General features: G+C 42.5%; 1 long non-coding RNA gene across 1 annotated transcript; it reads left to right on the top strand.

The window, feature by feature from the left end:
• The first annotated feature begins 546 nt into the window (after positions 1–546).
• LOC309868630 lies at positions 547–12,275 on the top strand. Its single transcript, XR_014313758.1, has 3 exons — positions 547–652; positions 11,348–11,445; positions 11,980–12,275. It is a non-coding gene; the product is annotated as an uncharacterized lncRNA (long non-coding RNA).
• Positions 12,276–13,050: the final 775 nt, after the last annotated feature.

The raw sequence follows: 13,050 nt of genomic DNA, 5'->3' as shown, positions 1-13,050 counted from the left end.
GCAGGCAGAGAGAGAGAGAGGAAGCAGGCTCCCCGCTGAGCAGAAAGTCTGATGTGGGGCTCCATCCCAGGACCCTGGGATTATGACCCTAGCCGAAGGCAGAGGCTTTAACCCACTGAGCCACCCAGGTGCCCCCCAACTGATAACATTTCGAGTTACTTTATTGAGGGGATTTCCATACCACAAAGACTTAGGAGAAAAAGAAGCAAGCAAACAAATCAAGCTACTGCCTACTTGCCTATACCACTTGTGACATGTAAATTAGATGATAGATGATACACAGATAGTTGATAGATAAAATAGATGCATTTTGAATCTTAATATATATATTTTGGTAAGCCTTGTAACACAGTAGAAACAGAAAAATAGGAAAGCGGACTTCACGGTGCAACTTCTTCCTTGTCCAGAAGAGGGAGATAGGAAACCACAAATGCCATACGGTTTTTCTAACATTTTGCTTCCTATCTCTCTGAGCAGCGGAAGAAAAGTCTGATTGGGGTCAGGGAGCTACGGGCGTTTGGACAGATAAGCCTGAAGAGTGAGCGACTGTGTCCCACTATGCCGTTCCGGGAGGACAGAACAGAAGGCCCGGCCACCGATGCGCAGGCGTGATCCTCTGTCGGGTCCCTTTCCTTACAGCCTAGGAATCCAGGTGATACGCTTACTGTTCGCTTCCATCCTTTTCACATGCACCGGTTAGAATCCAGAATGTGTTCAGCGTTTTATGGAAAATGGGGTCGTGTTATTGAAGTGTGCACAGGAAGAAATATAAGAGTGGGACATTTTTGTGAAAAGAGCAGTGTTCAAGTTTCTCAGAACTTTGATAGTTTTTAATTCTTCTTAGTGGAAAAAGACAAATACGATTACTTCTGTTTTATTAAATGTGATATCGTCGTTAGTTCCTCATGCACATTTCATCTGAAGTTCCTTGAATGGATAAATCCTCCTTCAAGAACCATCAGGACCTGTGCGGGTCCAGTGCTCTTTTCGCTGGCATGTAACATGCCCCTGGAGTCTGTGTCCTAACTTGTTTCACGTTATCCAGACAATTCAAGGAAGAGAAGAGACAATCGGCCAATAAACACATGTAAACATATTCATCCTTGCTAGTCATCAGGGAAATCCAAATTGAAATAAAAAGGAGATACCATTTTAGACTCATGGTATTGGTGGAAATTTAACAGGTACATTTGAATGCGTAGGAAAATGGGCACCTTCATGCACTGTGAGAGGAGTTTAAATCAGCACGTCCACACTGGAGAGCAATTTAGCACATTTAATAAAGTTTCATGCTCCCCGCAAAACACCATTCCACTCCTCCAGAGGTTGAAAACCTGGCTGCACGTTAGACTCACTATCCCAGGGGGTTGTCAACCCACCACCCCACACGAAGCTCTTGCACGTGTGAGTAAGGACACAAATGCGAAAATCTTCACAGCAACATTGTTCATGACAGCATAAAAAATGGAAACAACATGAATGTTCCTCAACAGATGAATTGTGAACTAAAACACAGGGGAGAGTCATTCAGCTGAAAACTAAAGAAACTACAGGGGGTGCCTGGGTGGCTCAGTCAGATAAGCCTCGGGGTCTTGATTTCAGCTCAGGTCATGATCTTGGGGTGGTGAGATTGAGCCCGGCATGGGGCTCCGCCCTGGATGTAGAACTTGCTTAATATTCTTCTCTCTCTGTCTCTCTCTGCACCCACCCCCCAACTCCCCACTTCTGCTCACACTCTCTCTCAAAAAAAAAAAAAAAAAAAAGGGAGAAGAAAGAAACTACAAATTACAGGTACATGTGAAAGACCCCTGCCCTGAAAAGTCCCCTCCCCTGGAAGATAGGATAACTAACCGCTTGTTTGCTTTTCTGTGAACCGCTGGCTTTTAGGCGTAGATTAGGTTATTAATTGCGTGATTAATTGCTCTTTTGCCCTTCTGTAACTGTTTGGCTTATAGAAATAATAGAAGACGCCATGATGGCATTCCTACCTTCCCCCTTCTTGTTCCCCCTCCCTGCCTCTCTCCTCCCGCGCACGGGCCCTCAGAACCAATCAGCTTGTTCCCCCTTCCCGCCTCTCTCTTCCGCGCGAGCGGGTCCCCAAAGCCAATCAGCAAACTCCACATATGCCTTTTTCAAAAGTTCTAACTGTCAACCAATCAGTTGCGCCCCACCCAAAACTTGTTTGCACCTGTCTATAAAAATCCTGCACCACCCCAGCCAGGTGTGCTCAGCTAGCAGGAGCTGCTGACCACCCGCAGGCGCGCGCTGACCACCCGCAGGCGCCTGCGTAACAATAAAGAACCTCTTGCTGATTGCATCCAGTGGCAGTGTTGGATTCTTGGGTAAGGGGATCCGCGGGTCTTTCATTTGGAGGTCCCACCGAGATCATCGGACTCCTGCCCAAGGATCCAACCGACTCCCACTGGGAGGTAAGCTGGCCAGCATTTAAATTTTAATAACTATGTGTTTTTGTCTCCTGTCTCGTGCTCTTGTTTGTCTCTCGTCTTGTGAGGCCTCTGTTCTGCCTGTTCTGCGGGTAGCAGAATAGGACTGTACAACAGCGCGCGTTGTTGCTCTGTATTCTGTAGGCAGCTTGAGAAGGAGTTGACGAACTCGGACTTCTCCCCTGCCACCCTGGGGGACGCCCCAGGGATCTGTCCGCCGCAGAGGAGCCTTTTGGTTCCCCTGGGCTGGTTCTGTCCGCCGCAGAGGAGCCTTTTGGTTCCCCTGGGCTGGTTCTGTCCGCCGCAGAGGAGCCTTTTGGTTCCCCTGGGCTGGTTCTGTCCGCCGCAGAGGAGCCTTTTGGTTCCCCTGGGCTGGTTCTGTCCGCCAAAGGGAGACCTCGTGGTTCCCCTAGGCCGGTTGAATTTGTATTTTCGGTTTTGTACCGAAATCGCGCAGCGCCTTCTTGTTAATTGTTTTGTGTGTCTTGCTTATTGTCCTTGGTGTTTTCTTTGACTCCGAATGGAGGCCAACAATGTATGTCTTCATGCATGTCTCCATGTTATGTCTTTAAATGTGGATATATGTTCCTTGTACTGGTCATGAAGGTTACATTCTGTTTAAGGGGACTCTGGCTTTATTTCTCTCTGTTTCTCCTAATAGATGTGGGGGGCTTCTCCCTCACTCAGTTCCCATGTAAATGGCTATAACTGGAGCCAACTGGGGTTAGTCTAACTCGAGACAGAGACCATAAGGAATATTCCCAAGCAGCTGCCGAAACTCTTTGTTTCGGGGAAGTTTCCTTGTGTTCTCTGGCCTGACTTGGACTGCCTAACCCCTCCCCCCTTGCTGGTGGGAAAGCATGGCCTCTGCTCCTCTGTTGGGGCTTATGAGCTCTAAAACTGGTAATCTTTTCTCTGCCTCCTGGTAGCACTTTGTTTCTTCTGTTTCCCCCTTACATGTTTCTGTACCAACGTGTGTGCAGCCTGCATGACTGGCCTCTAGATCATGCACCACGGCTCCTTCTCTTTTCACTGTCAAGGAGCAAGAAGAGCCCCCCCCTGGGCCTAACACCCCCACTCCAGATCTTCCCACGCATGTCTCAGGTAAACATTCAACGTGGAGTGGGCCCAGGTGGAACGTAAATCAGTATTGGAACTAAGTTAAGTTTGTTGGTTTAATTAAGACCTGTCTTTTAAGTTATCAGCAGTAAATGTGAAACTTCAAAATTTACTGAAGATCAAATAAGCTTGTGTTACTTGTTAAAATTTGTTAGCAAAGAAATGACTAAACTGATGGTTAATTGTCTGTCTCAAAGTTCTAATGGGTAATTGCTGAAGTAGCTTTCAAAGTCTTTGGTAACCTGAAAGTTTTAAAGTTTTGCTTGGATGACAAATGGAATTAAATTGTGGACATCTAGGTCTTAACCAAATAGGATAAAATGCTAAGTCGTTAATTTCTGGATGTAGGTTTGTGCTTTTGACTTCTTACTGCAAAGAAACTAAGAGTATTTAAATCTGCTGGTAAGCTTGTTTTCCACTTAACTGATTCATAAATTTGCCACCTGAAGAATTCTGTTGTAACAGTTCACAATTGGTTAATACTAAAGGTGTTTCTAAGAATACAAAGTTCTGCTTAGTGTAACTAAGACTGATGGAAATAAAGGAAAACTCTGTATGTAGGAAAGTAGATGATAAGTAAGAAAGATTTAAGGAATGGGAATACATTTTGTTGAAGGTAAGGGAAGGTAATTTTGTCCTAAATGAGATGGTTGTTTGGAAGGAAGTGGCTTGGGACAAAACCTGAATGCAAAGGAAAGTTGTAGAAGGTTTATGAAGGGAAATCTTCAGAAAAGGAATTTTAGCTATGGTCAAGAATGGATTAAGATTGAAATGAATGGGTTTTAAAGGTACATTGGTACAAGACTGAAATTCTCTGTTCAAAAGGACAATGTTTTCTTAGATCAATTGATCTGCTGTTAAGAAAATGTAAATGGTTTTCTCTTTGCCTGCCCAGAAAAACGAGTTTCTATGTTCAGTTTTATCAGGTGTTTAACATCCCTAATTATATTTAGGCATGTGCTTTAGAACTTTCTAAGATTTTAGCAAATGTTGATAAGATTTAAGTTGTAAATCTCTTTAACTCAGGTGAAGTTGCTCATGAAGTACTACTGAACCAATGATAAACCTTGGGTTACATTTGGGAAAATGCTATAACTATTCTAGAGATTCTACGCACTTCCTAAAGTTTAACGTTTTGAGAGATCATCGCTTGATACTGTAATTATGGAAATGTTATGTATCACAGAAATAACCTGATTTCCTAGCAGCTAAATTGTAAACTCCTGTGTCTCTTTAGCTCTAACCATATCCATTCTGAGTTTTCATCATTTATAATTGTTTTAATTCTCTGGTAAAATGAGTTTTATCTTCAAGGAGATTCCTATAAAGGACTTTTACAGATATTTGATATGCTTGAAAATCCGAAAACTGAAATGGGTAAGAATTTCCAAAACTGACTAAAGCCGCATTCACCAGAATTAGTAACATGGGACTAAATGAACTAAAAGATTATAGTGTTGTGTCCCTTAATGTTTTGTCTTTAAACATTGCTGGTTCTCTCTACTGTTTGCTCTTACAGACTAGGGATACTCCCTCCTAGTTATCTGTAACTTATAGAGATGTAAAAGTGCTCATTTGTAAAAGTGCTCAAGGCATTCACCTTCTCTCTCTATCTGAACCCTCTGAAACCAAAAGGTCTTAGTAAGTATTCTTTCTTCCATGGCAATCAGTCATTTGCATAAGTTCAATAAGAATTTGTTCTCCTTGTAACAGGAAAGAATTGGAAACTGGTTATTTTACCAAGGCTTTGACTGGGATGTCATATTTGAAAAGACTCAGATATGACCAGACAGCTTTAAGGAACTAAGGTTGACTTTATGAAACCTGGAGCCATAAAGCCCCTTGGGACTGTTGGCCTGATACCTTGCTTACAGAGTTCCCAGCAGCCCCACCAGGTGAGTAAAGAATGTCACTCCTTGGTAGGTGCAGTCTCGGGAAGAGGAATTCGCCCAAAGGCATTGCAGGCATGCCTCATGGCAAGTACAGGGCTTGGCTTCTGGCCTGGAGAGGCTACTAAAAGTTCAACCTAGAGATTCCTTATACAAAGTTCCAGCAAAGCAGATTCTAAAAGATCTATTGATCACAGTCACTGTTCTTGCTGAGCTTATGTAAATAATTAGGCCAAGTTTGTTAAAACTGGACTTGTTTCACAAGTGAATTAGTCCTGATTTGGCTATCTCTGGAAATGAGGGTTATTTTAGAGAGAAAAATTGTTTTAGTAACACACCTTTATGAATGTTAAATTCTAGATTTGATTGTCTTTAAATGTTTACCTAAGCTAAACAATTTGAGATAAACTTCAGAGAAGTTGTACAATCGCTTCTTTAGTCAATCTTACTGTTTTGTGGGGATATTAGCAGACCCCACAGCACATGATTAAACAACTGGAAAATGGGATTGATTCCCCTACAATTGTATAACTTAACTAACACCTTATGTGTGGCTGGGATAATGAAATTGCCTAAAAACCACCATATCGCACTCCATAGGATTAACTATGGACTTGTGGAGATAATGGATGACCCCACTTTCTTTGAGTGGATTGAATGATCCATGGGGGACTCCCCTTATCTTTTGACAAGTTTTCTCACTTGCCAGTGATCCTCTGTAATCAGGATATTGTTAAGGCTGGACCACTCAAAGGTCGTCTTATTGGTTTCATCCCTTAGTCATATTTATCCTAGAGGCCACCTCTGTTGAGGTGCAATTGCAAACAGATGTTTTAGCTAAGCATGGAACAGCCCTCCTATAAAAGAGCCTCAAAGCTCACTATGGGACAGTCCTTGACTATAATGATGTCACATGAGGTCCAGATTTGTCTTAGAAGCCAAAGGCCACCAATGGATGATGGAGGCCGACTTATTAAATACTGGGCTACATTAACAGATATGCCAGAAATAAAACTTGTCATACTTTAAACCTAGTTACCTGTATGCCTGAACCTGACCACTGTACTTCTTTCTCTATAGAGCAAAAATGTTCAAAGGTTATTGATCTTGCTTACTCTATTTGTCCAGATTTAAGATGCCCCTGTTAAAAATATGAATGACAGTTGGTTTTCTGATGACAGTAGTTTTCATAGAAAAAAATAAGAAAAGCTAGGTGTGCCATAGTGCTCACTAGCACTTTGCAATTGCCAAAGTCTAAGAATTAACATTTATACTGGCTCCAAATATGCTTTCCTGGTACTACATGCCCATGGAGCTATTTGGAAGGAAAGGGGATTGCTATCAAGCCATAACTCCCCAATCCAATATGGGCCTAAGTTCCCAAACCCTCCTCATCGCTATACTAAGGATGGCATATATCAAATCTGGGATACACATCTGTGTCTTACACCCATAATTGGACAGCTCAGTTAAAAGGCAGTTTTATGCTGGGAACAAGAATCATACGAGTGGTACTTGGGCAAATAACACATGATGTCTAGGATGGCTCACTAGAAATGTGTTCCCAAGTAATAGTACTCCAGGCTACTGACCAGTTTGCTACTGATTGGGCAAGGTGACCTGGCATCAGATGGCCAGCTCCAAACAGAACCCACTGGATATGTGGAACCAACCTGTGGCCCTGGCTTCCTCCAGGGTGGATAGGTCGCTGTACTTTAGGATTTGCCTGGATCCATGGGCGCATTACTAAAACCATTACAACTCCAGCTAATCTCCCCAACTTGAAACAAAGATGGACACAATCTGTTTTTAAATGGTATGATCACTTAGCATCCATCTTTGTTCCATCTGCGGGACTAGAGAATGTCATGTGGCATGTAGAAGCCCTTAATAAATATACTACAAAGGCACTCAATGATTCACTAAATAGCATCTCCCAGCTTAATACCGAAGTGTCACAGACACGCAGGGAAGTCCTACAAAATAGGATGGCTTTAGATGTCCTTACAGCAGCCCAGGGTGGCACATGTGCAATCATCAAAACAGAATGTTGTGTGTACATCCCAGACTATCACAAAAATGTCACAGGAATAATAAAGGATATGAACACCCAGATTAAGGCCCTACAAGATCCTTCTCTCTCATTAAATGGTTAAGTTCCTAATTTGAAGGAGGACTATGGCCGAATCTCTTTTTCGGGTTTTTCATTCTTATCGCCTTATTAATCTTAATATGTTGCTTTGTTCCATGTTTCTCTACTTGGTGCCGAGACTCCATTGCTACAATGACTTCGCCACGACAGACAATCCTTGTCGCGCAAGGACGCCTCTCCACTGTCAGCGCTGGATTCAGCTGCCTCCACCTTTGTAACTCCCTTATGTTCCTACCCTGATCAATATTGACCCGAGCAGGTAGGGACAGCTCTACGCCCCTATTCAGCACGAAGAAGTTACAGAAGATGAGACCTTCCACCTTCAACCCCCTTAAAGATTTCAGGGTCAAGATTGTTCAGGGGGAAATGAAGGAGCAGGAGGCTGGCTGAGGAGAAAGCAAAAGCTGGCGCCTTGCACCCCACTTAGAGCAGGAACAAGACGAATGGATATAAGATTCTATCCATGATAAAAAAAAAAAAGGGGGGAATGAAAGACCCCTGCCCTGAAAAGTCCCCTCCCCTGGAAGATAGGATAACTAACCGCTTGTTTGCTTTTCTGTGAACCGCTGGCTTTTAGGCGTAGATTAGGTTATTAATTGCGTGATTAATTGCTCTTTTGCCCTTCTGTAACTGTTTGGCTTATAGAAATAATAGAAGACGCCATGATGGCATTCCTACCTTCCCCCTTCTTGTTCCCCCTCCCTGCCTCTCTCCTCCCGCGCACGGGCCCTCAGAACCAATCAGCTTGTTCCCCCTTCCCGCCTCTCTCTTCCGCGCGAGCGGGTCCCCAAAGCCAATCAGCAAACTCCACATATGCCTTTTTCAAAAGTTCTAACTGTCAACCAATCAGTTGCGCCCCACCCAAAACTTGTTTGCACCTGTCTATAAAAATCCTGCACCACCCCAGCCAGGTGTGCTCAGCTAGCAGGAGCTGCTGACCACCCGCAGGCGCGCGCTGACCACCCGCAGGCGCCTGCGTAACAATAAAGAACCTCTTGCTGATTGCATCCAGTGGCAGTGTTGGATTCTTGGGTAAGGGGATCCGCGGGTCTTTCACATGGAGAAAGACGTAACCTAATCTCAGATATAATTTTGGGAAGAAATACTCAAAGAGCACATGCAGTACAATTGTACATTGTGGTTAAAATGAATGGCTTAAGCCTATATATAAATCTTAGATTCATTTTCTATGACTGCTATAAAAAATTGCCAAAAATTTTTTTAAAAATTACCAAACACTGAATGGCTTAAAATAACACAGATTTATTACCTTGTGTTTCTGGAGATGAGAAATCTGAAATGGGATTCACTAGTGTCAGCAGGGCTGGGTTCCTTTCTGAAGACTGAGTGCGAGGATCTGTTTCCTGCATTTATTTAGTTATTCTTTATGCTCTCTCTACACCTGGAAGAGTTCATCATTTAAAATAAGGTGATTACAGGAATGCCTGTCTGGCTCATTCAGCAGAGCATTTGACGCTTATCTTGGGGTTGTGGAGTTGTGAGTTCAAGCCCCATGTTTAGGTGTAGAGATTATTAAAAAACTAATAATAATAATTTAAAGTAAATGAAAAAAATACAATGATGATATGTATCCCCATGACTATCTCAGTGGGATGCTCATGCAAACTGACCAATCTTGTAGAAATTTTATGTCACTAAACTTGATTGCTTTAACCCTCCATGGTCTAACAGAAAACACATTAGACTTGGAGTCCAGAGGTCTGTGTTCAAGTCCCAGGGAATCCTAATGATGAGGGAGCAGGAGGCTGGCTGAGGACAAAGCAAAAGCTGGTGCCTTGCACCCCCTCTTCACCCTTTCCCCTCCATTAGTGTAGCATCCCTCAGGCAGCCATGAACAATAAGCAAATAGTTAACTTGCAGAGCTCACAATCCTGCTGACAGGAGTCTCCCTTGGCTTACAAATGTCCTAAATCTCACTAACAAAGACAATTGATAGCAGGATTGTGACACCCCACCAAAAAGTCTCCCAACTATCTTAATGTTAATGGCTGGTCTAAAGACAACATTGATCCAGCAGCAAGGGCAAGGCCTCCGCAGGCCTGGAACATCCTGGCACCTTGTAGGCCCTCTTTAGCATATGAAAACTCCACTGAAACCTCCCTTCCCCTCACCTTCCCCCAACAGCAGGGCATATAACACGCCTACCCTCACAACCCGGGGCAGCAGCAGCTCTTCCTGCCCACGGGTCCTGTCCCCGTGCTTTAATAAACCACCATTTTGCACCAAAGATGTCTCAAGAATTCTTTCTTGGTCATCGGCTCCGGACCTCAGCCCACCAAACCTCACCTAGGTTCTAGAACTTCATCACTACTATCAATCTAACTATATACAAGTCCATTCACCTCTTGCTTTTCTGTTGCAAGGTAGATTTAAGAGTCAAAAGAGGCAATGCAGGGGCACGGGGTTCAATCATTTAAGCGCCTGCCTTCGGCTCAGGTCATGATCCCAGGGTCCTGGGATCCAGCCCGAGTCTGGCTCTCTGCTTAGTGAGAAGCCTGTTTCTCCCTCTCCCACTGCTTGTGTTCCCTCTCTCACTGTGTCTCTATCAAATACACTTGATCTTAGCCAAAAGGCCGAGAAGCCATGTGTCTCTATCAAATAAATAGATACATTTTTTTTTTAAAAAAGAGACAATGCACATGAAAGCTCTGTGAAAGTGTTGAAACACAGAGGACATTGGGTGAAGGAGAGGAGAAGTGAGTGGGGGAAATCAGAGGGGGAGACAAACCATGAGAGACCGTGGACTCTGAGAAGCAGACAGGGTTTTGGAGGGGAGAAGGGTTGGGATTGGGGAAGGGCTGGGGGTGGGTATTATGGAGGGCACGTATTGCGTAGAGCACTGGGTGTGGTACATAAACAATGAATTTTGGAACACTGAAAAAATAAAATTAAATTAAAAAAAAAAAAACTAAAGAAACTGAGCTGTCACATTAGAAAGCAAACGGATAAACAAATACCTTCTAAATTGCTGATCCCACCCCCCACAATGGAGGCTCAAGGAGTAACTCCCTAAGGGTGTGTCTGTTAGCCTTGTTAACATTCATTGTGCTACAAATGCCAGAAAACCCAACTCAAGGGTGAGGAGAACTTGCAGGCTCCCAGGAACAAAAGTCCAGTAATTTGGGTGAAGTCAGGTGCAAACTGGTTCACAGGCTTACACCATGGCACCTGGTAGAGCGGCGTCTCTCAGTTCTGTGCATGTGTGTCTGAGCTTCATCTTCAGAATGGATCTCCAGAATCATTCTCAAACCACTGAATCCTGCAGAAGAAAAAGTTACTCTTCCTCTCTTTCCAGTAAGATACAAGCTTCCAGGAAACGTGTCTGTCTTCTCTCATCACTAGATCTCTGGCATCTACATCAATGCCAGCATCTGGGATTTGCTCAGGAGACCTTAATCAAATTACCAATAAATAAACCTCAACACTGTTAAATAAGTTAACCTTCATTCTTCTGCCCTTCTTTCATTTTTTAATTTATATTTGAAGATAAATGTCTGTTCCACACACATAAGCATGGTGTATATACCACGTATGTACCATATATACTTAGGATGTGTAATACTGAAATTATCCACCATAAACTCATCACGCTGAATAAGCTGCATCTACCAGTATGCTTCCCTATCTGATGCCTGTTTTCTCCTTTCAGAAGTGACTACAACACTGAATTTTATTTATCATTTTGTTGTCTTTTTTTTTTCTTTTTTCTTTTTTTTTTTTAGCTAGGCTCCGTGCCCTGCATGGAGCACAACGCAAGGCTCGAACTCACCACCCTGAGATCAAGACCTGAGCTGAGATCAAGAGTCAGATGCTTAACCAAGTAAGCCATTTTTTTAAAAAAATTACATATTTGCCTAAATACATATTATCAATGGTCCATTTCTGAGCTTTCTAAATGTGGTTTCATTTTGCATGTAGTCTTCTAGAATTTGCTTCTTTTGCTGTTGTTGCTTTTACTCAATATCCTGTTCCTGAGAATCATCTCTGCTGTTAAGTATAACTGTGGTTTGTTTTTCACTGCTGTATTTAATTCTATCACGTGACTAGATCAAATTTTCTTTATGCTCTCTCCAGCCAGGGGAAACTTGCCTTGTTTCTAGTTTGGGGCTGGGGCAAACAGGGATGCTGTGAACATTCTTGGATGTGATGCTCATATGCAAGGGTTTCTCTGGACGGTGGTCTTTACCCTGGTACACCTGCGGTCTTATCACAGAGAGCTGTAAGGAACTCGATTTTCGGATTCCCAATTTCCACATACATTCTTCCCTGAATTCATTTGCCTGAAGACTGAAGACTGAAGACTGATGACTGTTCTGGAGGCTCAATTTTGCCAGTACCATCTATCTTTTTACAGTTGCCCTCTGGCCAAAGGTGCACTGACTGTTCTCACCTGGAATCTGCTGCATTGGTGCATGCCCGGACACCCACAGGGCAGTTGCATAAAAACCTCTAGCCAGAAGGGGAGCACCGGAAGCACAGGTGCCATGGCTGAGGAAGCAGATGACTCTAATGACTGGGGAGCAGCTGTCAGTTTATTAAACATTCTGCGGATGACAAAATTGTCAGACATTTCTTAAAGACTTCAAAGAAAAATCCATTTCATTCCCATACAGCTATTTATATGAAAAGTTTTTTCATCCCTTCCATTTGTCATAAACAAAAGAAAAATGGAAAGAGAATCCATGCTACCTCCTGTCTTATTTTAGAAATAAGTAAAGATCATCCCAAGAAATATGAACTGGTTGGGAAATTAAAGCCCCCATCCATTTTCCTAAAAGATGCTTTTCCGATAAAATTTTACCTTTTATGTTTAATAATTACTTGGTGAGTTCTGTAATATATTGTTTGATTGACTATGTAATACTAATAACTTTAATAATAACTGAGGACAATGTTTCCTAACACTTAAAGAGTCCTAAAGTCAAAAGAAAGAAAATAAATTTTAATCAGTTAAAACTTATTTTATGTGTATTTTTATCCCATGGGTTTATGATAAAAGAACACTTAGGACAAGAAAACATTTTCAAACATAAAATATATTTTGTTAAGATAAAATTCTATGGAGAAAGTAGAATGGAAACATGGATGCAAAGAGATAAAAGAATAATGTAAAATTTCTGTTAAAAAGAGCTCATCCAGGTGCCTGGGTGGCTCAGCTGGTTATGCATCTGCTTTTGGCTCAGATCTTTGTGTCCTGGGATGGAGTCCCAAAGCAGGCTCCCCAATCAGCAGGGAGTCTGCTTCTCCCTCTCCTAAGTCTCTCCCCTTACCCCTCTTTGTGCTCTCACTCTCTCTCTCAAATAAATAAATAAAATCTTAAAAAAAAAAAAAGCTCACCCAAGGACTTTTTTTTATAAAGGTGTATACCAACTTACTTTGGTAGTTAGATTCATTAGAAGTGTTTTATTTATTCAAAAAAAATTTT

Source organism: Mustela nivalis (assembly GCF_964662115.1).
Source record: "Mustela nivalis genome assembly, chromosome: 7".
Classification (NCBI taxonomy): Eukaryota; Metazoa; Chordata; class Mammalia; order Carnivora; family Mustelidae; genus Mustela; species Mustela nivalis.
This window is presented reverse-complemented; position numbering and strand designations above follow the sequence as displayed.